The sequence below is a fragment of the Macrotis lagotis genome, chromosome X (assembly GCF_037893015.1).
Source record: "Macrotis lagotis isolate mMagLag1 chromosome X, bilby.v1.9.chrom.fasta, whole genome shotgun sequence".
NCBI classification, from domain to species: domain Eukaryota; kingdom Metazoa; phylum Chordata; class Mammalia; order Peramelemorphia; family Peramelidae; genus Macrotis; species Macrotis lagotis.
In genome coordinates this window covers 420790991-420816690 of record NC_133666.1, presented here as the reverse complement: position 1 = coordinate 420816690, position 25700 = coordinate 420790991, and the positions used below count along the sequence as shown (strand labels likewise).

The 25700-nt window shown below is 35.1% G+C and overlaps 1 protein-coding gene and 1 pseudogene across 2 annotated transcripts in view; one reads left to right on the top strand and one right to left on the bottom strand.

Moving 5' to 3' along the window:
- Positions 1-25700, bottom strand: part of TOX (thymocyte selection associated high mobility group box) — a 322052-nt gene that overhangs the window by 147821 nt on the left and 148531 nt on the right. The gene's annotated exons all lie outside the window — the stretch shown is intronic.
- Positions 11085-11495, top strand: LOC141503512 (thioredoxin domain-containing protein 17 pseudogene; annotated as a pseudogene).

Sequence of the window (25700 nt, the reverse complement as noted above, 5' to 3'; positions counted from 1 at the left end):
CAAACACTATTACCTTTTAGCCAAGGTGACCCATTGGCTGTTGCTGGAACTTGACATGCCATCTGCTGCTTCCATAGTTAGGCATGCCAGCTGCTGTAGGGGCATTCCCTCATGTCTGGAATGTACTTTCTCCTGACCTCTTTCTTCAAGGACCAGCTTAGGTGCTTTCTCCTTAGCAAAACCTTCCCAGATCCCCCCAAATTTTCAGTATTCTCTCTCAGGTTCCAAATTGCTCTAGCTGTCTTTGATTGGCTAACAATGGGCCTCAGCTCACATGGTCATGGTTTAAGCCCTGATTGGTTCAGAGTGAATTCAAACAGTATACCTTGAGGGTCTTCCCACTCAGATTGAATTTTTTTGGGGGGGAGGGACTATGCAAAAGAAGGCTCCTTATTTTTTTCTGACTCATTCCTAAATTTTTCTTCTTTTTTTCCCCCTCTTGCTCTCTCTCTCTCTCTCTCTCTCTCTCTCTCTCTCTCTCTCGCAATTGGCCATTTTTGGTTTCTTCACCTCATCTTGTTCTTACTTAACCTTAATGTCTGAATGGAAATTGTCTCAGTCATCTGTGACCTGGGAAAGACCTAGCCTTAAAAAGTCGAAGTCTCAGGGCAGCTAGGTGGTATAGCTAGTGGATAGAACACAGTCCCTGGAGTCAGGAGGACCTGAGTTTAAATATGACCTCAGACATAACCTAGCTATGTGACCTTGGGCAAATCACTTAACTCCAATGTCTTGCAAAAAACAACAAAAAAAAGTTAAGGTCTCTTCCTGCATCCAGGGGTCATCTCCAGAGGAGAAAGTGAGAATAGTGACTGCTTACACCTCCCTTCCCTACTTAAATCCAATTCACTTGCATGTCAGGGCATCACCTCCTTGATGATATGATCTTCTTCCAGAAGAAGGGTCAACAACAACAACAACATCATTTTGTATTTACTTATCTGTACATGTGTTATATCCCTTAGTAGAATCTAGGTTTCTAAAAGGCAGGCTGTTTTTAATATCATTCCAAAATCTATAGTCTGGTCTTATTCAATGCCTTTCCCATTAGTAAGAGCCTAAGAGATGTTTGTGAACTGAATTGAATCAATGATGTGGATATGTGAAGACACCTTTCAAGATATAAAATGTTATGCAAAGATAAATTCAGAAATATCCTAAAGTTACCTGGAAGTAATTCAATGATAGAAGCTTGATGAAAACCCTGGTCTTGTTCTGAGTCTTGTTCTTACCTCATATTATCTCCCATGGCTATGATTCTGATATTTTTTGTCATGTGAAAGACCTAGAGAGGTATACAAATAATCTCTAAATATGATTTCATCGAACATATATATCTTGATTTAGGAAATAGATGATTCATGAAAAGACATGGAAAATACATTTTTATATATCAAGTATTATTTGTATTGCAAAATTAGTAATTTGTTCTAATGGGTGAAGGAAAACAAATGAACCAAGCTGAAGATTGTTGCTAAAAGAGTGTTCTGATCTAGGATGGGTTAATTATCATATCACCTAGAACCATATCCCCTGAGAGTTGAAATTTCATCATGTACTTGCATTCCACTAGTAGTTCAGCACAGAGGAATAATTTTTGAGTTATCTTTCCAGATTCCATTTTGTATAAAATCTTATTGAGAGCCAAGAACTCTACAAAAGAGCTGTTCTTCTGTTAGAACACAAGTTTGAGCTATGTTTTAACAAACATATGAAGCATGGTGAAAAATTATGATAAAATTGTCAGGGCCTAATTTTTGCATATTGAATTTACTTATAGAGTCAAACTTATTTCAAAGATCTGGTTAAGAGAGTATTATTTATCTACTGTATAAATTATACTAAGATTAATTTCTGCTTAATGAATTCATAATTAGGGATGGGTATAGTTAAAATTATGTTACTGTACCTTTTGCTTTTTAAACCCAATATGAAAGTTTAATAGGAAGCAGCACAGTGCAAAGAGTACTTGTTTGGGGAATTAGGAGTGCCATTACTTTCTTTTGCTAATGAATAGTTATATAATTGTGTGAAACTTCTTAAACTCTCTTTCCCAAATAGAAAAAGGAGAGTATTAGAGTAGATGATCTCCAAAGTCTCCTCTGATTCTAAAGTTCTTTGGAGAATGTTAGGTTTGAAATTCCACTATTTTTTCCCTTCCTTTTAGATATAATAATGAACCTTTCCAATTTTACACCAATTATACTATGTTTGGTCTTCTCTGGACATTATTCATACTTTCCCCCCCAACAAACACATCATTGGGAAATCTCAATGTACTACAAGATTGAATCTGCTCCATACTCATATCTGATCAGGATCTTGATGCCTTGATTATACCCTAGGGCTAGTAATGGGCAGAGCCAAGAATCCTAGGACCTTATTTAACAAAGTGGTTTAGCACAGTTTCCCTATTTTTCCACTATCTACATTGCTTTTGGACTTCTTTGAATTTCATGCCCTGAATCAGGTACTTCTGTCCTCTTCCTCTCTTCCCCTTTCTTCCATGGCTTTTCAGTTTTCTTTATGGGTTGTCATCTCCCATTCAATTTTAAGTTTCTTGAGGGCAAGGACTATTTTATTTTTATTTGTACTTGTATCTTCAAGGCTTATCACAGAGCCTGAAATATAGTAGGTACTCAATAAGAAATGTGGAAATGAGTATGCAAACAGATAAGAAAAGAAGAAATGTTTTCATCATCCATTCAACAAATATGTATTATCTACTATGTGCTATGCACTGGAGATTCAAAGACTAACACCAGAATGTTACAGCCTTAGATTTAAAAATGAAAGAAATCCTTAGGGTCATCTACTCTCACCCCTTCATTTTAAGTCCTTCTCTTGAAGAAACTTACAACTTACTTTTTAGAAAGGATAATCAAGATGGAAGAATTTGTACTATTTCCATTTTTGGAAAAAAAATTCAGTACTGAATACTTTAAAAATATGTCTACACCCTTTTATATGCTTCACAGTGAAATCACAGAACTTTTTCCAGGCAGGAAAGCTCATTTTCTTTTATGTCTTACTTCTATTCCTTTGCAAAACAGTCGAAGTGAAATTTGTTATATTAGTTTTGCATTGTTCTAGACATGGAAAGCATTTCCTATGATTCTTTTTTTAGAGGGCAGCCTCCTATCTGAAATTTTATTTCAAAATTTGTTTTGTTTTGCTTGTTTTTCTTTTTTTCATCAAGAGAAAGCATAGAGATATTGGTTTGGACTTGCTGAGGTTTTTTAAATTATTTTTTTCTGAGTTAATCCAAGCACTCTTCATGCTTAGCTTCCCTGTGTGGAACAGATCCAGAGTACAAATTAACAGTATTTGGGCAAAGGTTTGCATTATTCCTTCCTACAATCAAAAGTGCACCATCATATTTGGATTCCATCATCTATTATTTTCAATTATACAGTCAAACCTTCAGCACTATTTCCTAATATTTCTAAATATTTGTTAGAAGTAGCACACTATTTTACAAGAGACTACCACAGTCACATGGAAGACTATGGACAAAAAAGCAACAGTCAGTTTATCAATCAAGTCTCATCAATATTTTGATACAATTATCCTTCTAATTATTTCCAAGTCATCACCATCCAAGCCTCATGACTTTGAACAAGTAATTTACCCTCTGTTGATATTAGTTTCAAAATCCAAGGGGTAAAATAAGAAGTTAGATTATGAATGGGTTCTGTGATCCCTTTCCTTGTAAGATTTCATAGAAAGATATCATCTTTCTATTCTTTGCTAAGGATCTGTTTTTCTAGTACATATATAACACAGAGAGAATTGAATCTCGATAAATTTCTCATTGATACTTTTATCCATAATTCATTATGAATTTAGTATTTATGGCAATGAAAGGAACATAAAACTGAGAAGTTTATTTGATTTCAAATCAGAGAACCTGGGCTCAAATCTTGGCTCTATGTTACTTAGATGACCTTGAATAATAATAGTTGCCATTTATAAAATGTGCTAGGCACTGTGTTAAGTGCTTTTCAATTGTTATCTCATTTGATCATTACAACAATCCTGGGAGATAGGTTCTATTATCTCCATGTTACAGATGAGAAAATTGAGGCCAATAGAGGTTAAGAAAATTTCCCAGGGTTGCATAATTAGTAAATGTCCAAGACCAGATTTGAATTCAGGTCTTTCTGATTCAATGTTTGATACTCCATCCACTGTACCATCTAGCCTTCTATTACCTTCCTTCCTTGTGCTTTACTGTACTCATCTGTCAAAGGAGACAGACTAGATGACTTCTGAGATCTCTTCCAATTCTAAATCTATGATCAATCTATGATCCTATACTCATAAAATAAGTGCAGAAACCAAGATGTTCATCATTCGAACCCAATTTCTTCTGTTTTAAAATTTGTTTCATCCAGTACTCTTTAACATAAGGATTACCATAATTCAAGACGAACATGCAAAACTCTTACCTAACATTGCCCAAAGAGGCAAAGAAAGTGGTTGTTCACTATCATTTATCAAACTAAAAAGAAAACAGCAACAGAGACCCAAGCAGGGGAAGGTCACAGCCAATAACATGTCTGCAAATAGAAACGGGCTGCAGAGGCATCAGATGTAAATTACTGTTTGCTGGAGAATTTTAATGGAGTTCTACGTCACATTATAAAATGTTTAATTGTAACCCCATTTTAATAACACCATCTGATTAAATGAAAAGACGCCTTGCTGATCGCAATTACAATCTGTCAAACTGCATATTTATTTACAGTTCGGTTTCCTAAAACCATAAGATAAAAAAAGGAAACTCTATTCAGCTTGTCAGCAAACTATAATTATTGTGTATCCTTCTGTCAGTTTCTGCATAAAACTTTTGGTCCTAAAATGGATCTAATTATATCTGCATCAACATTTTTATAAATGCTCGATTTTTTTCTCCATCTCAGTGAAATCTTTGTAGTTAACTAGGAAAAACATTCTCTCTCTCTCTCTCTCTCTCTCTCTCTCTCTCTCTCTCCCCCTCTCTCTTTTTATAAAGGTATTAGCTGAATTCGTTTGCTTTTTTCCCCCTTCTTGATGCTATAAAATAAAACACTCTTTCCAAAAATATAAAAATATTTGCTTATGTCCCTCTCTTTCCTGGCATGGGATTGAGTAAAACCAACAAATTTTGGCTGCTGTTGTCACTTTACTTCTAATTGTCTTGGATACCATGAGATCCTTTTGGTGTGCGGAGATGAAATTCAGTACTGTCTATGTCTGTATAATTGTATTTGGACCTGCTAAGCCCTACTCTCTTCTGCCAACAAAAGTGGAGAAAAGTTATTGGACTCCAATAATGTTTGACAATGAAAATTTCTCAGGCAAAGCCACTTCTTCCTTTGGGCTCCTCTTTCCTGACCTCTACCCTCTCCTTAAGAAGTAAGGGCCCTCATGATAGAAAGAAGTTTCACTTGGCTTTTATAGCTAAGGAAAGATACTCATATAGGGAACTATTGTTATCCCCACTTCAAGCAGAGGGTTTGATAGCTAATGTTTGGCCCAGTTGACATATTTTCAAATCTTCTTGATATACAGGAGGGAGTTACTGTGGAAACAGAGGCCAGAACCTATACAATGTGAGAGATAAGTCAAAATAGCAATTCTTACCTGAGGTCAACATTATAACTTTTTTTCCTAGCAGGATATGTCCTTTGAACATCTTTGTCTACTTTCAAATATTTTTATTAATTTATTGACATTACATTTCCTTAGAGTCTCCATAGGCAATTGTTCAGTTGATTTAATCAATTGAATTGTGCTAAAGTATCAGTGGATGATAATGACTTACTGTGTTACTCTGCCTCCATAACATATTTACATTTTAAATAGAACTTTCTAGAAATGCTATGAAGTAAATGTATAGACCCAAAAAGATGTCATTAAAAACTTTATCTCAGTTTAGGAGGTCTCTAAAAGAAGGGCTACATGATTTATTCTTGACTCTGTGCTATTTAACATTTTGGTTAATTTCAAATTCATATTAAAATATTTATTAAGCATCTAATATATTTAAGGTTCCACAACAGAGTTGACTGAAAGCTAGTCTTGATATCAGGAGTTGCTTGATTAATGGCAAACACTCCCAAATTCTCTCTTACAAGTTGTTTTTTAATGCTCATCAAGTCATTTGAACTCTTCAGTGCTTCAGGCAACTCTAATATTACAAGTTACAGAACAGTCACTAATCTTCATTGGTTATAGGAATTTCTCCATATGAGGGTTCCATATAAGGATGTAATCAAGAGGTTCACTCTTTCTCCTAATCCTTTTAACCCAATTCTCCTTCTCATCCCAATTTTGCAAGGTATGGAGCAAGCAGATAGAGATACGAGAATCTCTTTTCTTGAGGAACGTATATTCTACTTATAATAATGACAATGATAAAAGTATTTATATACCACTCAAAGCTAAGAAGATTAGGTAAGACATGGAATGACAGAGTCTATATCTGGAAAGATCTTGATAAGCTACCACATTGAGTAAAATCTATTAAGATTAAGTTTAAATAGGATTAAAATGTTACATTTGGTTCCAAAATTCAACTTCATAAATATAATAAAGTGAAAGCGTGATTATTAGTAATTTGTTTAAAAATATATTGGGGTTTTAGAGGAGTATAAGCTTGGGATGAGTCAACAATGTGATAAAAACTAAAATATTAATGCAATTAGACTACATTAAAAAAGGAACTATATTCAGAATTAGAGAATTGACTTTTCTATAATATTTTGACCTGTTCAACCTACCTCTGCAACCAATTCTGAATACTATATTTTAGGATAGACATTGATGAGCTGAGAAAGACCAAGAGGAGAACAGGCAGTCCTTGAGATCAGGTCAAATAAGGACAGTCTGGAGAATTTCGCATAGAGAAAAGAAAATTTAAGGGGAATGTGATAAGAGAAGAGAAAAGAAAAGAAGAACAGAGAAGGGAAGAAGAGAGTAGAGGAATGGAGAGGAGGGGAGGAGAAGTATTGGAGGGAAAGATGAAAAGAGCTGAGTTAATGGGAGTACCAATTATTTGCTGAGCTGTTTTATGGATGAGGAAATTGACTTGCTTGTAGACCTGACTATGAAGCAAAACTAAAAAAGCTTTTCCGAACAACCTGAACCCCCCAAATTAGAATGGACAGCCTTGGAAGATTCTTCTTTACTGAGGGTCTTTGAGAAAAAATTGGATGAATATTTGTTCTATATTCAGAGGAATTCTTGTTCAAGTTGAACTAATTCATACAAGTTGAACTAATTTTCTTTGAGGTGATTTATAATTTGGAGATTCTGATTCTGTGTTTGAATCTATTGATATTTTTAGATATAATAAGAGGTCTATAGAGGAAAATTAAGGGCCAACAGAAAACATTGTGAGATATCTCATCTAAATTCATGGATGACCTGTCATCTCTGCATGAGACTGGTCCTGTGTATCAAATAAGTTGGGATACCCAAACTTTGAAATGGATTACAGAATGAAAGAATCTCAGAGTTGTGAAGGGCCTTGATGACCCTTTAGTCCAATACATACCAGAACAACAATCTCTTCTACATTAACCCCATCTAGCTTTATTGAAATGCCTTTAACAAGATCTAATAGCAACCAATATGTCTTTTTTAAAGGACTGGGTTTTCCTTATTTTCCTCAGGCAGGAAGTAAATGTAAAAGCTACTCATGTGCTTGTTTTCAACAACTCTGTCTACCAGGTAGCTTTGACCTGTTTTGTCTTTCCTTAGGGAACCTGGTAGCCCTCAGTTCTTGGGGGGTTCAACTTTAATCAGTTTAGTCCATTGCATCTCAGAACTCCCAAATTCAAAAGATCCATCTGATGGTATGGATTATAGGTATGTGTCTTTGCTCCTGGTGGAAGCCACTAATTCTATAGAGATAAAATTGTTGGAAAGTTTCTTCTTATATAGAGTCTAAATTTGCTCCCATTGCAGCATCCAAATACTACCTCTAGATATGCTCTCTGGGGACAAAAAGAGAGTTAAATCCCCTCCCATTTGACAGTGTTTTAATATTTTGGAAACTTAAATCATCAAATGTGCTTGATCAAAAGAAGAATTCTTTTAACCGGGAAACAAGGATGTAAAAGGTGAATTCTGTTTTTTTTAAGAGAAAAAACTACTGTAAGAGAAAGGACTCTTGAATTTAGAAATAGAAGACTTGATTTCAAGGGCCCTGCTCCTCTTAGCTATTAACTATATGTCTGGGCAAATCACTTAATATTTCCAAACCCGCTACTTTCTCTATAAACTAGACAATAATATTTAGTAATATTGGCACATTCATCTCACAAAGTTGCTATGAGAATTAAAGGAGATGATAAACATCAGTTACGCTATAATTGTAATCATTTATCATAGATGGGTGTCATAAAGGCTCATCTAATTCAATTCCCATTTTACAGAAGAAGAAACTGAGGCCAAGAGAGTGTTCCTTTTTCAAGGTCACAAAGGTTTGCAAATAATATAAAGGATGCTATTATAAAATGTTAAAACTAGGTGAACACGACATCACTTGAAGTATATACCCTTTGTCTCATTGCTTTTGAGTCCAAGATAAGAGGTTTATTCCAAAAAATATTAGGACAATTTTCAGATGTTATTCTCCAAAAGGCATAATCATGATCAGCAGATAGATAAATGAATCATTTATTAAGAACTTACTATATGTAGCAAACACTGTGGTACTGCTTCATCTCACTGAGTTCCTCATTTATAGGATTATTGTGAGGAAAGTACACTGTAAATGTTAACATACTGTCATGTGAGTTATTTTATATAAATGATGTCAGAAATAATGTCAAATACTTTATGCAACCTGAGAGCAAGAATTATGCTTATCAATGTTTATTTCTAGCAGAGGGACTTAAGTAGGAGCTGAAGGAAATGAATCAATGACTCAAAAGTAAGAGCAATATGTTGTATTTAAGAGAAAGAAAGATTCACTCATGGTCCAATCAAAATGACTTTCTTGCTGTTTTCATACAGAGTCATTCTACTTCCAACCTCCATACTTCTGAAAAGATTATTTCCCATGCCTGGAATGTATCCCCACCTCAAAGTCATCTCTTAGAGCCTCTAACTTCCTTTAAGGCTCAGTTCTCATGCTACCCTCCAATGAAAAATGTTTCTTTCCTTGTAATAGCTTCCTTCCTCAGTCAATTCTGTATTTAAATGTTTACATATCATATCCCTTACCCCCAGATTTTAAGATTTTTGAGGAGGTAAGATTTTTTTTAACTTTAAATCTCTAGTACTAAGCAAAATATCTTGCACATAGATGTTGAATAATTGTATTTTGTATTGCATTTTATTACATTGTACTATACTGTTACTGCTGTTACTGCTTTATATTGCATTGGCCATGCCTGCCACCACCATAGATGTTTTTGTTGGGAATTTAAGGAGGAATGGAATATGCTAAGTATGTTGGCACATTGTTTTGCACACCTACAATTCCTGCATCCAGGTAGACCGAGGATGGTGCTTAGGTTTTCTGAACTGAAAGTAGTGTTAAAGTCAATCAGGTGCCATTATGGTACCTTCTGTGAACAGAGGGCTGCCTAGAGTCAAACTGGCCCAGGTTAGAAATAAATTATGCCAAAGCTTCCATGCTAATCAAAGTGATAAGTAGTTATTGCAGCTTAAACTTTGTTAAGAAAGGGAGACTTATGAGGTGGCTAGGTGGCACAGTGGATAAAGCACTGGCCCTAGAGTCAGGAGTACCTGGGTTTCAAATCTGGGCTCAGACACTTAATAATTACCTAGCTGTGTGGCCTTGGGCAAGCCACTTAACCCCATTTGCCTTGCAAAAATCCTAAAAAAAAGAGAAACTTAGTCTCTTATTTTGACTACTACCATCCTGATTCTGGGAGCTTTAGGTCTGTATCTATAAATAACTTTCCTCCTGATTGTTAAGAAAAACAAATTCTCTTTTTCTTTCATTCTTCTCTCTTCTTTCCATTTTTCATCTCCTCCTTCTTTTCTCCTCAATGAAATATCATTCTCCAGAAGTTAAGAAAGAATCTAGGTGTGAGGTACCTTTTTTTCTGTCAAGGGAGATTTAGATATTTATAAAATCATTTTCAGGCTCTATTTGTTTAAATATTTAATTAATTCACCCCTAAAAAATACTTAGATTTATTGAATGTTGAATCCTGTCTGTGGTTGCCTGGTTCTCTGTGGCTGGTCAAGCCTATGGAGATTTTCTTTAGATATCATAGATCTTGCAGGGTTTTTTTTGCAAGGCAGTGGGGTTAAGTGACTTGCCCAAGGTCACACAGTTAGGTAATTATTAAGTGTCTGTGCTCTATCCACTGTGCCATCTAGCTGCCCCTGATCTTGTGGACTTTTTAAAATGGCCACCAAAAAGGCTGAAGCTACCAAATTCTTAAAAACAAAAATAACATATATTCTACTGCTCCCTATTTGAAGATCAGTCATGAATACTTGAATATATAAATTAGCACAAGTGAATAAAATTACTGGCTTACAAATCTTCAAAGTAAAATTCCTTCTTAAAGTTAGAAGGGTCTAATTCTATTCCAATCTCCCATCCAATATAGGCTCAACACAAAAGAATTCATAAAAAAAATCATCATCTATATTCTTCTTTAATACTGCCAGTGACAGGGTGGCTAGGTGGTGTAGTGGATAAAGCATCAGCCTTGGAGTCAGAGGAGTACCTGGGTTCAAATCTCGTCTCATACATTTAATAATTACCTAGCTGTGTGGCCTTGGGCAAGCCACTTAACCCCATTGCCTTGCAAAAACCTAAAAAAAAAATACTGCTGGTGACTTACTGCTTAATAAGCAGATTGGATAATGATTATTTATATATCAATTGGATATCTTACAAAAAAATGGAACAATATAGAATATTTAACATTTTAAAAATAAATTTATTTAAAATATCCAATATCCAAGAATAAAAATGATTATGGTTCAAAAGGAAACTGTATATTGTTATTGGAAGTTACTTTTTCATATGAAAATGAAGAGTGGGTTGCCCCGCCCCCGGGCAGCCGGCTGCCAGGGCCAGAGAGTGTGCACGCTGGGAGCCCGGTATGGCCCCTGCCGAGGAGGTACGCTTGTCGGGCTTCGGCGACTTCTGCCGGGTGCTGGAGCAGCACTGCGGCAAGACCATCTTCGTCTACTTCACGGGGAACAAGGATGCCGAGGGCCGCAGCTGGTGCCCGGACTGCGTGCAGGCCGAGCCTGTGGTCCTGGAGGCCCTCAAGCACATCCCTGAGAAGGCTGTGTTCATCTACTGCCAGGTCGGGGACCTGCCCTACTGGAAAGATCCCAACAATGACTTCAAGAAGCAGCTAAACGTGACCGCCGTGCCGACCCTTCTCAAGTACGGGACGCCCCAGAAGCTGGTGGAGCTGGAGTGCCAGAATGCCAATCTGATGGAGATGCTCTTTTGTGAGGATGATGAAGAAGAAACCCGTGCCAGCCGCCCGCTGTCTTGATTTTAAAAGGATCTTGTGATCGATGTGTAATAGCATCATTAGCAAAAATAATGTTTAGAAAACCTCTACTGAACGCTCTGCCCCTAGAGCACCCTTTGTAAATGGTGGGAGGGCTTTCTTGTAATAGATGCTTTTCTTTATTAAAAAAAAATGAAGAGTGTCTCCATTTTTGGTCCTGATTTTTCCTCCTGGAATAATAATTAGACTTCTCTTTTTAAAGAGAAGTCTAGTTTTACAAGATAGTCCTTTAAATATTTGAATATCATTTAAGAATAGGGTCACTTAGTATAAGCATCCCCTTGTGTATCTGATATCTGAAATTCCTTGATCTCTGACAGGCTATGAATATTTGTGATGTCCCTCAAATATCAAGTATTATCTGCATTATATAATATGGCAGTAGAGAGCCATGAGTGTATATGGAATGGAGAACTAGTAGAAATGTATCTGATTTTGTGACAAACTGGAGGAGTATGATAAAAAATGAGGCACGTTCTTCTAGTATGAATGGAGATACATTCCATAGGGAGCAAGCTACATTTATTTTACTCATCCTTTATTAAAATGTAAGACTGGAACATTTTGTATGATCAACTATGTTGGACTTAGGCCCTCTTGGTAGTTCTAGTGATCAAGGACAATTCTAATAAATTTGTAACGGAAATTGCCATCCACATCCAGAGGAAAAACTATGGAATTTGAATGCAGACCAAAGCATACTATTTTTACTTTTTAAAATTGTTTTATATTTTTTTCAGTTTTCCCCTTTAGTTTAGTTTTTTTTTAAGGTTTTTTCAAGGCAAATGGAGTTAAGTGGCTTGCCCAAGGCCACACAGCTAGGTAATTATTAAGTGTCTGAGGCCAGATTTGAACTCAGGTACTCCTGACTCCAGGCTCAGTGCTCTATCCACTGCGCCACCTAGCCACCCCATCCCCTTCAGTTTTGATTCTTTTTTCACAATGTGAATAATATGAAAAATGTTAAACATGATTATTCACTTATAATCTATACCAAATTATTTGCTTACATAGGAAAGGGTGAGGCAAAAAATGTGAAACTCAAAAGCTTACAATAAAAGGTGAATGTTGAAAACTATCTTCACATGTAATTGAAAAAATGAAATAAAATAACATTAAAAAAAAAGAATGTGCGGCTAATTAATCTGTAGAGCATTTGTAAAACTGCAGGGAACACATCCATTGCCTATCATGACATGAGGTTTATGGATAATTGTTGATTCCATTCTCTTATACAGAGGACAGTCACTTTTATTAAACAGTTGTAAAGCATTACAATGTTCAGTGATGAGTCCAAGGCACTGGATGTTTTCCAGATGTTTAATAGCAGATAAGACTTTGCATGATGGCTACATTGACAGTAAGCAATAATTTTTTTTATCTTGAAATTTTAATTTTCATTGCTGGGAAGGAAATCATTGTAAAGTCTATTGTTAAATTGTAAATTTTATTGTAAATTGGAAAACATGATTTAATTTACAGAAATGTGTTTTTACAAACAAATTCCAGGGACATCACTTTTATTAAGCATAATACTCGCATACCTGCTTTATCCTTATCTTGTCTATCAAATGGAAAAGGCTTATAAAATGCCTTCGAACTATAAATTCCTATTGAAAATGTGAATTATACATATCACAAAGCCTTATAGGGATCTTCTATTTTAGCTTATATCCTACCAATGAAGTTCCTTTTCTTATAGTTTTATCATTGAGACACTTAACTTCTATCTCTTTTTTTTAGGTTTTTTTTTTTTTTTGCAAGACAAATGGGGTTAAGTGGCTTGCCCAAGGCCACACAGCTAGGTAATTATTAAGTGTCTGACACCGGATTTGAACCCAGGTACTCCTGACTCCAGGGCCCGTGCTTTATCCACTACACCACCTAGCTGCCCCTAGCTTCTATCTCAATAAGTAGTTTTTACCCCTCTAACATTCATACTTCAAAGTTCAAAACACATTAATGGGGGTGGAGGTGGCATAGAGCAAAAATCATAGTCCTGTGAAGTTAATGTCTAGAGCTAACCTGAACCCGCTCTTTAAAGATATTTGTTCAATTACTAGGTTTGTTTTCTACTCTGAAGTGCTCAATGAATTGTCCTCTGGTTTTTCACAATTTTTCACCAAAGGAATATGATTCCCTATAATGTATTTCTAAGTCCTTTGTCTTTTTCATATTTAAATGATCTTAGCTCTTGGATTTTCTCCAAATTCCTGAAGGGGGTTATTTCATGGTTTAACATAGATTGGCCTCTTTTAAATAATTCCCTATTAAAAGTATAAAATGGGGGGGGGCTTATCTTAAATGGGTCGCAGTCAGGGTCACGAGAAGGGGGGAGCAAATGAGTTGAATCCTTTGGCCATGTAGCTGGAGAAGTGACAGGAGACATTGTCGAAGCATTTTCATGACAATGCATGAGAGATGAGTCAGGGGAAAAATCTATGCAGAATTAGAAATATTCAGTCCCAGCTCTACCTAGTTGCTTTCACTGGCTGAATGTATTTTCTGATATACTAAATTTTCTTTGTTCAATTTCATCTCACTACTTTTACTTATTCTACAGCTTGGTTAGTTTACCCATGTATATCCTCGACCTCAATGTCCAAGGAATGTGTGATTACAAATAATGAAAAGGTTGAATTCAGAAGCATGCCCAATCTCATGAAATAATATGGTACAGCTGAGCCTTCATCGAAAGTTATATTTTGCTCAACATTGATTATGTCCTGATATGATTGAGCTGAAGTTGATCACTTTTGAGCTTCTGTGTAAGATGACCAACTCATCTGCAAGCACAAGCAATCCAAATATATAATATCCAGTTTTCATGATTTCTCAATTTAACTCCCCCTAGTGACACTCTAGCTAAAGCAGTAGATAGGAGCTCAACTGAAATAGGTCTGACAGTCTCCCACAAGGGTTTTTTTGAGATTGATTTTACATTTGCAATTGTATTTGAAAGGACAGAGAAGCTGCTTTCAGATGAGTAATTCTATGTTATTAGCAATCAACTTTCCTAAAACTTAAGAAGTCACTATTTCAAAATCTACTGAAGAGTGCTTGGACTGGCTCACTTTCATTTCTTTTATGGCTTTCATTGGAAAACCTAGAAGACTATTGTTCAAATCCCACCCCTGACACTTAAGGTGTGTGATCCTTGGTAAATCTTTTCATCCCTCTAAGCCTCAGTTTCTTCATCTATAGGGATAGTGATGGTAGATGGAGAGTCTCTAAGGTCTCTTCGAGATGTAAATCTATTATCCTGTGAATTAAACTGTCAAACAACCTTACCCTCTCCTAAGCAAAAAGATTAGACTGTGCTGGGAAAATAGAAAGAAAGTTAGTGACATTTACTTCTTAAGTTGTAGACCTCCTCAGCAAGTTAGTTTATATCTGTATAGATCAAGATTTCACCCTTTGTGATATATGCAAGTAAGAGTAACTATCCTCATATTCTTAGATGATACAAATATTGAATTCTTTTTTTGAAAATTTAAAACCATGATTAATCAGTTTTCCTAGATTTCTATCTTGATATCTAGCAAATGGTCATAACTTATTTAGTTCAATTAAAAATAAGTTAACTGTGGCAACAGTTTTGGATGGGTGAAATAAGCTGGCTACATATACCAAAGTCTCACCAATCAGGGAAGTCTGACTCTAGAGCATGATCCCTGAAAGTCTGATAGGAAGGCACCAAGTAGTACCAGTGAAAGATTAGAAAAGGTAAGAGTGAAAGAGCATGACTAAGTTGATGACTTCTGGTGGAAAACCTGTCTAGATAGGAATCAGGTAATTAATTAACACAGTACTCTTCTAAACCCTGGGGAAATAAAGACAGAATGAGTTTGAGATTTATTCTAAATTTTACAACCATTCTTTTAAGAAATCAATTGATATAGGGCTGAATTATATTTCAGAGAAACCAAAATAGTTGTAAAGAAATGCATAATTGACTTTATGGATGAAGAAACAGAGCCAGAAAAATTAAACAAGTTTCTCAAGATCAAACAAGTAATTAATGGGAAAAAATAAATCCACAGCTCAGGTCACCTTCCAATCCAGTGCCCAACCCACTACAATTGGAAATATTTTTCTTGCATGATTTCTGGGAATAAGAAATGAAAAATAAAGTAACCCAAAGTTTCTAGTTTTTCTTGCTGTATTTTCAGTGTTTACCATGTTTTTGTAAACATATTTACAGGTGTTGTGTCTAGTTTATTTGTAAAAAGAATTAGTGAGAAAATCTTCACATTTCTTTGGAAACATAATTTGTCAGACTTCCAGATTTTACTGTTTCATTGCTGTAAATTGTATAACTTCATTCTAAATAGGATCTTTTAATCATTTTTAAGTCTCAGCTTTTGGTTATTGCTTCCTTTTAGTTACTGTGAAGTTGAAAGTTAAATATTTTTTATTGTTCTTATTTTTTTCCTGAGTTTGTCTGAACCTGTGACTTTATCTGGATATTGAATGAATTCTTGGTGGCGAAACTCCTTTCAATGATATAAATCTATCTGGCTTTCACTTAATTTTTAGAAAGTTTTATTAAGTTTACTAGAAACACTGAAAGGAACTAAGTAACAAGTCTATAGTCATATAACCTGTATGTTTGGGAAGCAAGGCAGAGCAATGGAAAGAACACTGGCCTTGGAGTTGGGTGAGTCACTTAATCTATGTTGTACTATTTCCTCATTTGTAAAATGGGAATAAGAGTAGTAGCTACACCCAGAGAAGTTGTGAGGACCAAATATGGTAATATTTGTACAGTACTTATCACAGGGTCTGGCACTTCTTTGAAATCTGAACTCAGATTCAAGGTAATCTAGGCTGCCTCTCAAGTCATCCCTCTATCCACTCTATCCATTTCTAGTATGCTCTGTTTTCTATTAAAATGATATTAATTTCTATTCTTATAAAATGTTTTAGGACTCCATATAACAGAAGAGTTTGTTGTGCCATGTTACACTGTGTAATGAGATATGGTGTTCAAAACCATAATTTTTACCAAATTGAAGAATTTGGTCTTAACATCAAGAAGACAGCAAGATTTTTTTTGTTTCTATTCAATTTTGTCCCTATTCCATTGGATCTTCCCATCTTCAAGATCAAATATAAAATTTCCTGCCTGACTAGAATCCTTTCATAACCTGGCTCCTTCCTACCTTTCTGCTCTTTTTATACCTTATTTTTCTCCAAGTACTCCATGATGTAATTATAGTGGCCTTCTGGCTGTTCCTTACACAAGACATTTCATCTCCCAATTCCAGGTATTTTCACAACCTATCTGCTCCATGCCTAGAAATCTCTCCCTCTTGGCTCCTCTGACTTCTTCCAGGTTCTAGCTAAAACTCCACCTCTTGCAAGAAACTTTTTCTAATCCACCTTAATGTTAATGCCTTTCTTCCATTAATTTACCCCAATTTAACCTGTCTATAACTTATTTGGACCTAGTTGTCCAGGTCCTTAATTTCTCCTTCTTTGCTCTGTGGTATTGCATGCAAGATGCCTACTACTCTCCTCTAGAGTTAAAAAAAAAGTTCTTCTGTATTTTGAGATCCATCAGAATGAAAGTGTCAAATAAATATGAATTAGCATTAGAAATAACATTGCTTAGATCAACAAAGTACCTTTTATCATTTTTTATTTCTTCTACACAGTTTTATCATACTGACTATCTAGGATTAAGGGTGACAAACCTTTTGCTCATGACTGCTTCTTTCAGTTCATTATAGTATCATCACTCCTCTTTGAATTCCATAACATCTCATTATTCCATTCTGTTCTGATCCAGTTGAAGTCTGCCTTTTCAAGGATTGTGTCCCATTCTTCTATTCTTTTCTATATAACTTAGATGGCAACAAAATTTGTAGTTCCCCCAAATATCATTTGTCATAGCTGTGTGCTTACCTTATGTCTCCTATTTGGCTTTAAAATCACTAATCATGAAGACAATTGCCTTGAAATCTCTCACTGATACTTTAAAGTTAATATTCAGTATTCAATATAATACACTACTAAGCTAATACCAGATTTATTCTGTGTTCAAATATTCAGTTGTCCCATTCACTTTTTTCACCTGATACATTTTATGCTCAAATTGAATCTCTTCCATCCCCAACTGAACCAAAGATTTTTTTGAGAAAGGTTGAGGATGGTCAATTGGATTCACTGCTACTACTTATCTAATAAGCTGGTAATTGGAAGAATATAGCATTTTATGCACCATAAAGTTGTCATCTCTTTGCCTTAGGAAACCTTTTCATGAGCCTCTCCATGGCGAGTTTATTTGTCTCATGAGATATTTCATACTTCCTCATATTTCCACATTTTAAAATTGCTTAAAAAAGCTTAATTCCTAACCTCCTCCTGTAGACTTTATTCATTTTAGATATTTTTACCTTACTTTCTTCTTAAATTTTCCATTTCCTATTATTGTTGAATCATTATAGAGGAATTACAATTATCAAACAATAATCAAAAGTGTGATATAGTAGAAGTACTATTACTACTTCTACTAGTCCTACAAAGAATGAAAAAGGCCACACCAACCAATCAAATGATTGAATGTGTGAGTTGCACAATTACATTTATTTCACTAAGGAGTATGTTATGCCAGACCATCATTCTCACTTGCCTTTATCAGAATTGTTCCATTCCAGGGTCTGATTTTTAGGATACAGGACTAAGGAGATAGTCTGGTTACTGTGGGAGTCTTTTGACCTTAGATGATTTCCAAGCATCCTGGATCAGTAAGGCACCATGGCATATCAGCTTTGCTGGGAAAAGCACTAGCCTGTGCTATGTGATAATATACAAAAAACCTGGTACATCCCAACCTGTCTCTTGATGAGTTAATCATGAGTATGATCTTTACACTCAGATTTTCCATCTTTAATTGTGATAGTTGGAATTAGGTATGATGGTATCTGATCATCTTTGAACTGTATATGCCAGCCTGTTACATCCTAACCTGTCTCTTGGTGGGATAATTGAAGTACTAGAAGTAGAATATGAGCATTTGAATTCTAGACAAATCCCTGTCCCTTACTGAAGAATGTTTATGTCACTCATCTCTCTAGGTTTTATCCTAAAGTGAAGATTTTTATAAAATGATGTTTAACTTTGCTTCCAGCTAAGATTGATTTTGGTTTTTCAACTGTGATTTCCAGTCTAATGTGGCTTAACTACTCCACTGACTAACTGAGAAGGGAAGCAAATAGTTAGATGTTGTCTCTGAAAGCAACTTCTGCCTTTTCCCCCAAATCTTACATAAATACTAGTGATGTTATTATTATGTCTATGGTAAGCTCACCTGACCTTTCTTCAGTGGTTTCAGAATACTTTTTGAATGAAGTTGGCCAGAGGATACTCTTCAGCTAACTAGTTTATTTCTATTTGTTGTTAATTGTTTTCATTTGGCAAGAATGCTGGGAAGTGAAAAATATTATAAATGATATAAGCATGACATAAGTAAAAATATGAATCTACAAATATATATATATATATATATATTTCAAAGATATACTCAACAATATAAACACAGCATTAAAAGCTGTACTGTTCTCAGCACAGTGGAGATGTCCATCATGTGTTTTTCAAAGCACAAATGAAGCTTTGTATTCAACTTGAATAATGTATTTTGAAAGGGCACTGACAAACTTGGGTACTCAAAAAGAGAAAGGCAACTATAATGATGAAGGAACTTGAAATGAGGTTATAAAGAATGGCTAAAAGTATATTTTGAAGGTTTGTCAAGTGAAAGAGCAGTTAAATGCTACAATGGGTAGAGTGTTGGGCCTCAAGTCAGGAAGACTCATCTTCCTGAGTGCAAATCTGTCTTAAGCACTTACTAGTTGTGTCTCCTTGGGCAAGATACTTAACCTTGTTTGCCTTGATTCTCATCTGTAAAATGATGCAGAGAAGGAAAGACAAACCATTCCAGAAATTTTGCCAAGAAAACATCAAATAGGGTCATGAGGTTGTATACAGCTTAACAAAAACAAATGAAAGAAGGATTCAATTTATCCTAAACAATTACCAAGGAACAATGGGTAGAAGTTATAAAAGAGACAAACTCTTTTCACTAAAAGAACTTTATAACAATAGTCCAAAGATGAATGGGTTACCTTGTTAAATACTGATTTGACAGCTAAAGTGTTTCAACAGAAGCTGGATGACTACTTAATGTATTTCTGTACTAGTAAACCAATGAATCAATCAACAAACATTTATTAAACACTTAATATAGTACTAGGCACTCTGCTAGCACTGTGGATACAAAGAGAATAGTGAAATAGCCCTCAAGAAGTTTACAGTCTTACATTGGGAAATATTTTATGTTTTAATCTCTCTCTCAACTTTAAAATTTTACTTATCTGAAACTGCTTCCTCTAAAGTGACCCAATGGTTAATTGCCAAATTTAATGCCCTTTTCTTAGTCCTCATTTACTGTGACTACCCTGCAAATTTTAACACTGTAAATCACTTTTCCTTTATATTTTTTTCTCTAAGTTTTCATTCCTGGAAAAGCCTCACTCTTCCCTCCTATCTGGTTCCAGGCTTCCTTGCCTTCCTTTCAAGTCCCAGGTAAACGTCTAACTTCTGCAAGAAGGTATTCTTAGTCTTCCTTAATCTTAGTGCCTTTTCTTTAAGAATATATGTACATGTATATGTATACACACACACACACACACACACAAACATACACTACAGTTCTTGGGCGGCTAGGTGGCACAGTGGATAGAGCACCAACCCTGGAGTCAGGAGTACCTGAGTTCAAATCTGACCTGAGATACTTAATAATTACCTAGCTATGTGGCCTTGGGCAAGCCACTTAATCCCATTGCCTTGCAAAAACTAAAAAAAACTTAAAAAAAGAACATATACAGTTCTTACTTGAATTTGCCTTATGCAAATATAACTTTAAGTAAAGAATTCTGAAAAAAACCTGCATCACCCCCCAAATACCTATGTTAACTTTACTTGTTCTTGATCCTTGACTTGGTACTCTACAGCTTTTCTCCTTCCCCCCCAAACAAAAAACAAAGAAACAAAAAAACAGAATCCTCTATGTGAAAGCAGAAAAATGGTGGCGCAGACTGTCACCACCACCACAGATTAGAGGCATCAATTGAAGACCTTCCTAAATGTGGGAGGAGCTTGGTCCCCCACAAGCCCTTAAACTGGGTGCTGGCCTCTTCCCTCCAGAGATGTGCAGTCCCTTTTCTGCCTCCTTCCCTTCCTCACATCCCAGACAAAAGGTCATTTTAAGCAAAGAATTGCAAAATAGTCCACTCAGAAAAAGCAAGCCTTCTCTAGATCCCCAATGAATCTTGAATATATCTTAATTGTAGATAATTATCTGCATGTTGACTTCCCTGATAGACTGTGAGCCCTCTGAGGGTAGAAACTATTTACCTTTGTGTTCCTATGGGGAGGACCGTGCCTGGCAATATTAAGTGATTAATAAATGCTTACTGATTTGATTTTACTACTTTGGGGGAGAAAGAAAGAATTGAAAGGATGACAAGAGGTCCAGGCTGTTTTGTAGAGAAGATGAACAACAACAAAAGCTTTAAGGAATTATTGTTAATGGTATACAATTTAGCAATTGGCTATATAGTGACTTTCTTCCATCATGTCTGTCTTTTTGTGACCCCATTTGGAGTTTTCTTGGCAAAGACACTGGAGTGTATTTCCATTTCCTTCTCCATTACATTTTACAGTTGAAGAGTTGAGGCAAACACAATTAAGTTGGCTTGCCCAGGATCACAAAACAAGCAAGCATCAAAGGTCAGATTTGAACCCAGTCTTCCTGACTAAGGTTCAAACACTTTATACACTGTGATACCTAGCTGTTCTATATACTGTCTTACATATTCTGACTGTTGTACTTTCTAAATGAGATTATAAGGTTCTGGAAGGCAGGGTTCTAAGTCTATTTTTTTTCTCTACAATGTGCCAGTACTCTACAAGCTAGGCACAGATATGATATTTTCTAACAACAAATAACTGTTGAACTGAACTACAGACTACACTGAATTACAATTCTGAAGAATGTGCTGCATCTCCTAGTTGCTGGTAGGCTTGACTAGTTTACAAAACCTGTTGAAAATACAACTTCTCTATTCCAGGGAAAATAAACTCACACATAGCATTATTCACCATCTACCATCTACAAACTACAGAATCTACAGCATGAGTATGGAGTATGCTTCTTACCCTTTCCAATAGCTCCTAAACACAAACATGGTGATCATGTCTAGTAATTGTACCTTGAGCTGTATATCTTATTGGCATATCTTCACAAGTTTAATGTAGATCTACATAGGAGAGAGGTAGATAGAAGGTCAACTTTGAAATCAAGAGAACCTGACCTCCAATCCTGCTTCTTTCCTAGAATGCCATAACCAATTAAGCAATTCCATAAGACTGTGAGTTACAGATAAGGTACTGCTCTGCATCACTGAAGGATATTTCCTCACCAAGAGTTCCCTATGCTGATGAAATAAGAGGTCAAGATCAAAATCTTAAAAAAATTATATACATGTTTGATGGATAATTTCATTTGCTTATAAAATTGTTTGTATTCTTGTGAATGTAGAGAGAAAGAGAGAATGTCATATTTATTAATACTGACATTTTGTTCTGTGTACATGCATGTGTGTGTGTGTGTGGGGGGGTGAATATGTTTATAACATTTCCCACATAACTATTCTTAAAGAATTTCCATTTTAAGGCCTTTACACACCATAAAAGAAAGAACAGGTCAGGAGAGTCTTCCTATAATGTTAAAAAAGGCAGAATTTCTCATTTTGAATATTTTTTGCCCTTTTTCCCCCTTTGCCATCCTTTATCATTTGACACTTTCAGTGAGGACACTTATGGATCTACTGTTCAGATAATTGAATAGAGAGTCTTTTACTATCCCCACCATTATTACCAAGTGTCATAATGGATGAAGTATGGTCCTATTTGAATTTAGTGTCCAATCATTTACACCTGCTAGTCAGTACAAACCATGATAAAATACATACTTAAAAAAATGAGATATTTTAACAAATGTTTTCAGTGTTTGTAAGTTGAATCATTTTTTCTTAAGACACTTGACAGTTTTGTTTAAAAAAACTAAATATTAAGGAAAAAATAAAGACAAATAAATTAACAGGAAATATCTGTTACTGTATAAGGAACAGTTTTTCTGAAAAATAAGATATAATATTATTTTTCCTCATTGAGCAATTTATATAGTACAATAACTTCAGAGATCAAGATATCAAATTTTGAGGATGAAATTTATTAAAATATGTGTCTATTAGGTAAACAAAAAAGTTCCTAGGAAAATAATGCTATTTCTTAATATTTTAAATGATTTTAAAAGAAGAACATTAATCAAATCTATTATTTTCTCTTTCTTTTTACTTTTGGGTTTTGTTTTTCTTTTTTTTTTTTTGCAAGGCAATGGGGCTAAGTGACTTGCCCATGTCACACAGCTAGGTAATTATTAAATGTATGGGGTTGGATTTGAACTCAGGTTGTCCTGACTCCAGGGCCAGTACTCTATACACTTGCCACCCCTCTTAAACCTATTATTTTCTTGTGAAAATAATAAATAGGCAAATACCGTATTTAAATGCTTATCTCTTCATTGTCCCTAACTCCCAAACAGTGTTCCTCTCAACATAAAAGTAGTTAATTATCCTATAGAGGACCTCTAAACTTCCCACCAAAAGAAATATAAATGGGAAATTATCCATACATAGTACCACAGTAATCTAGATTGAGGGAACTTGTTAAATAGTTTAAAAAGCAGCATTTTGAAGACATATTTTTTCATTCGATTCCTATAAAACATTTTTGAACTAATGTTCTATAACTCTGTGGCTAAGTGAATTTGCATTATTTCTGATGCCCTTGATTTAATCTTAAGAGACAGCACCAAACAATTCAACAGTCCTGGTTATATCACTTGCTACTTTTATGACTTTTGACAAATCACCTAATCTCTCTAGGCCTCAGTTTCCTTATGTGTAAAATATGGGGAATGAACTAGTGGAGGAAATGGGGGGAAATGTACCTCTGAGGTACGTTTCCTCTCTAAATATATATAATACTTGATCAATGGGATTCTCTAGTTTAAAAAAGAGCACAACTAATTGATATGGGCTAATCTAAAATATCATTATCCACATGTCTTTTATTAAAGGATAAGTATTAGTCCCTAAGAATAGCCTAGGAGCATTTCATTGGAAAGAGAAGTCATTCTTCTAAAGATTAGAAATTAAGTGAAATTTTTTTCACTGTAATAAATATCTCAGATTTGCAAATTTGCAAAAAAAATCAAGTTAGCTATGTCAACTATTTATTAAAATGTATTTTAAAGTATACCAATAGACTATCATTATGGATTCCTGCTAAAATGAGATTCTAGGGCCTGCATTTCTTTCTGCAGTAAATAAATTACAGTGAGTGTCATCTATAGTGACCTTTAACTGAATCCCACATTACATTCTAATATAAAAATCTAGGGAAATGTGACATTAGAGTCCTTCTCTGAAGAGGCTGCACTACTGGCAAGGTTACCCTCAAAGCAGTAATCAGTGCAATGGTGATGTGGGTTAAGGTGGACATAACAAATGGAGTCCCCATGGATTTAGTCCTGAGGCTAAGATTAATAATGTGTCAATGACTTGTGCATGAGGTGAAAAAATCAAGTTGTTTTAAAGCAATGAAATTGACTTGGTTTTGCAAGACACTCAGATAGTCTGTTCAGTTAAAACTGAGGAAGTTTCGGCAAAAAATATTCTTCTGAAACCAATTTTAATCTAATTAATATCTGCATTATCTACTGGGCAAAGTCATCAAAGTTAGAGCTAATATGTATACGGTTATGTTCAGAATTATGACATCTTTCTACCTGTTTCTCTAAACAAACCCTTTGACATATGACCATAAGTATTATCACAAATTTAAAGATGAGGAAATTGAGTCTGAAGGAGATTAAGAGATTTTTTCACAAACCCAGAGTTAGTAGGTGCCAGAGGCATAAGTGAAAACCATGTCTCTTCTGGTTCCAAGTCCCGTACTCCTTCCAGCACATACTGTGCTCCTCCTTCCAATTGTATAGGTTTTGACAAAAAATAAGGGGAAAGATGAGAAAGTAGAAAAGAGAAATGCAAGGAATAGGGAAGAGAGAAAGCAAAAGAAACAGTTTGAAATCAAATATAAAATGGGAAAATGTAGATAGAAAGAAGGTTGAGGTGATTATTGGGGGCATTGGGGAAAAGATCATCATCATGAATCTGGGCATATGAATTACCCTATATGCTCACTTTATTCCAGGTTTAATTCTCTACTATACAATATTATTTTCCTATTTTCTTCTTGGTCTTTCTCTGAGCCTTCATGACAATTCACCAATCACAACTCCTCCCTCCCACACCTAGGAGAAAATGAATTACCCATTAATCACTTTGGAAGAGATTCTTTTTTTGAAACTAACAATCTTAGGCATTCTTATGTCTATCTAAAAACTCACTACTCTAAGAATTCTTGATTTTCAATTTACTGGGAACTCATTCATCACAATGACAACTTGCACCTCTGTATTTTTTCTTTTATCTTCCTTTTCTATGGATTACGTAAATAACACACACACACACACACACACACACGCGCACGCGCGTGCGCGTGCGCGTGCGTGTGTGTGTGTGTGTGTGTGTGTGTTCATCCAGCAAAAGGTGCCTTAAAAGACCAAAGTTATTATAGACTTCTCATATTTTTGCCATTAGGACTTGAAATAATACACCTAGAGATGAGATAGAGAATAACTGTCTAGAGGCAATTATCAAGGGAAATAAGATCTTGGAGTCATAAAAGCTTTTAAATTCAATGTATACCAACAATTGCATAATTACACTTTCAAAACAATCTTAGCTGGAGTATGATTTGCTGTAGTCAAGAGTTAATCCTTTTGTCAAAGTCAGTCTCTTTAGGTCTTATGACCAATACTAATCTACATAGCTTAGGAAAGAGAGGGCTAAAAGAAGAGAAGCTAATATGATAAAGAAATTGTAATTATTTGGTTTAGAAAAAAGACAATGACTTTATAAAAGACAAGTATGTAAGATCCAGTGCTAATCAAATATTTGGAGTAAAGAAATAGACAGAGTGGGCTAAAAATTA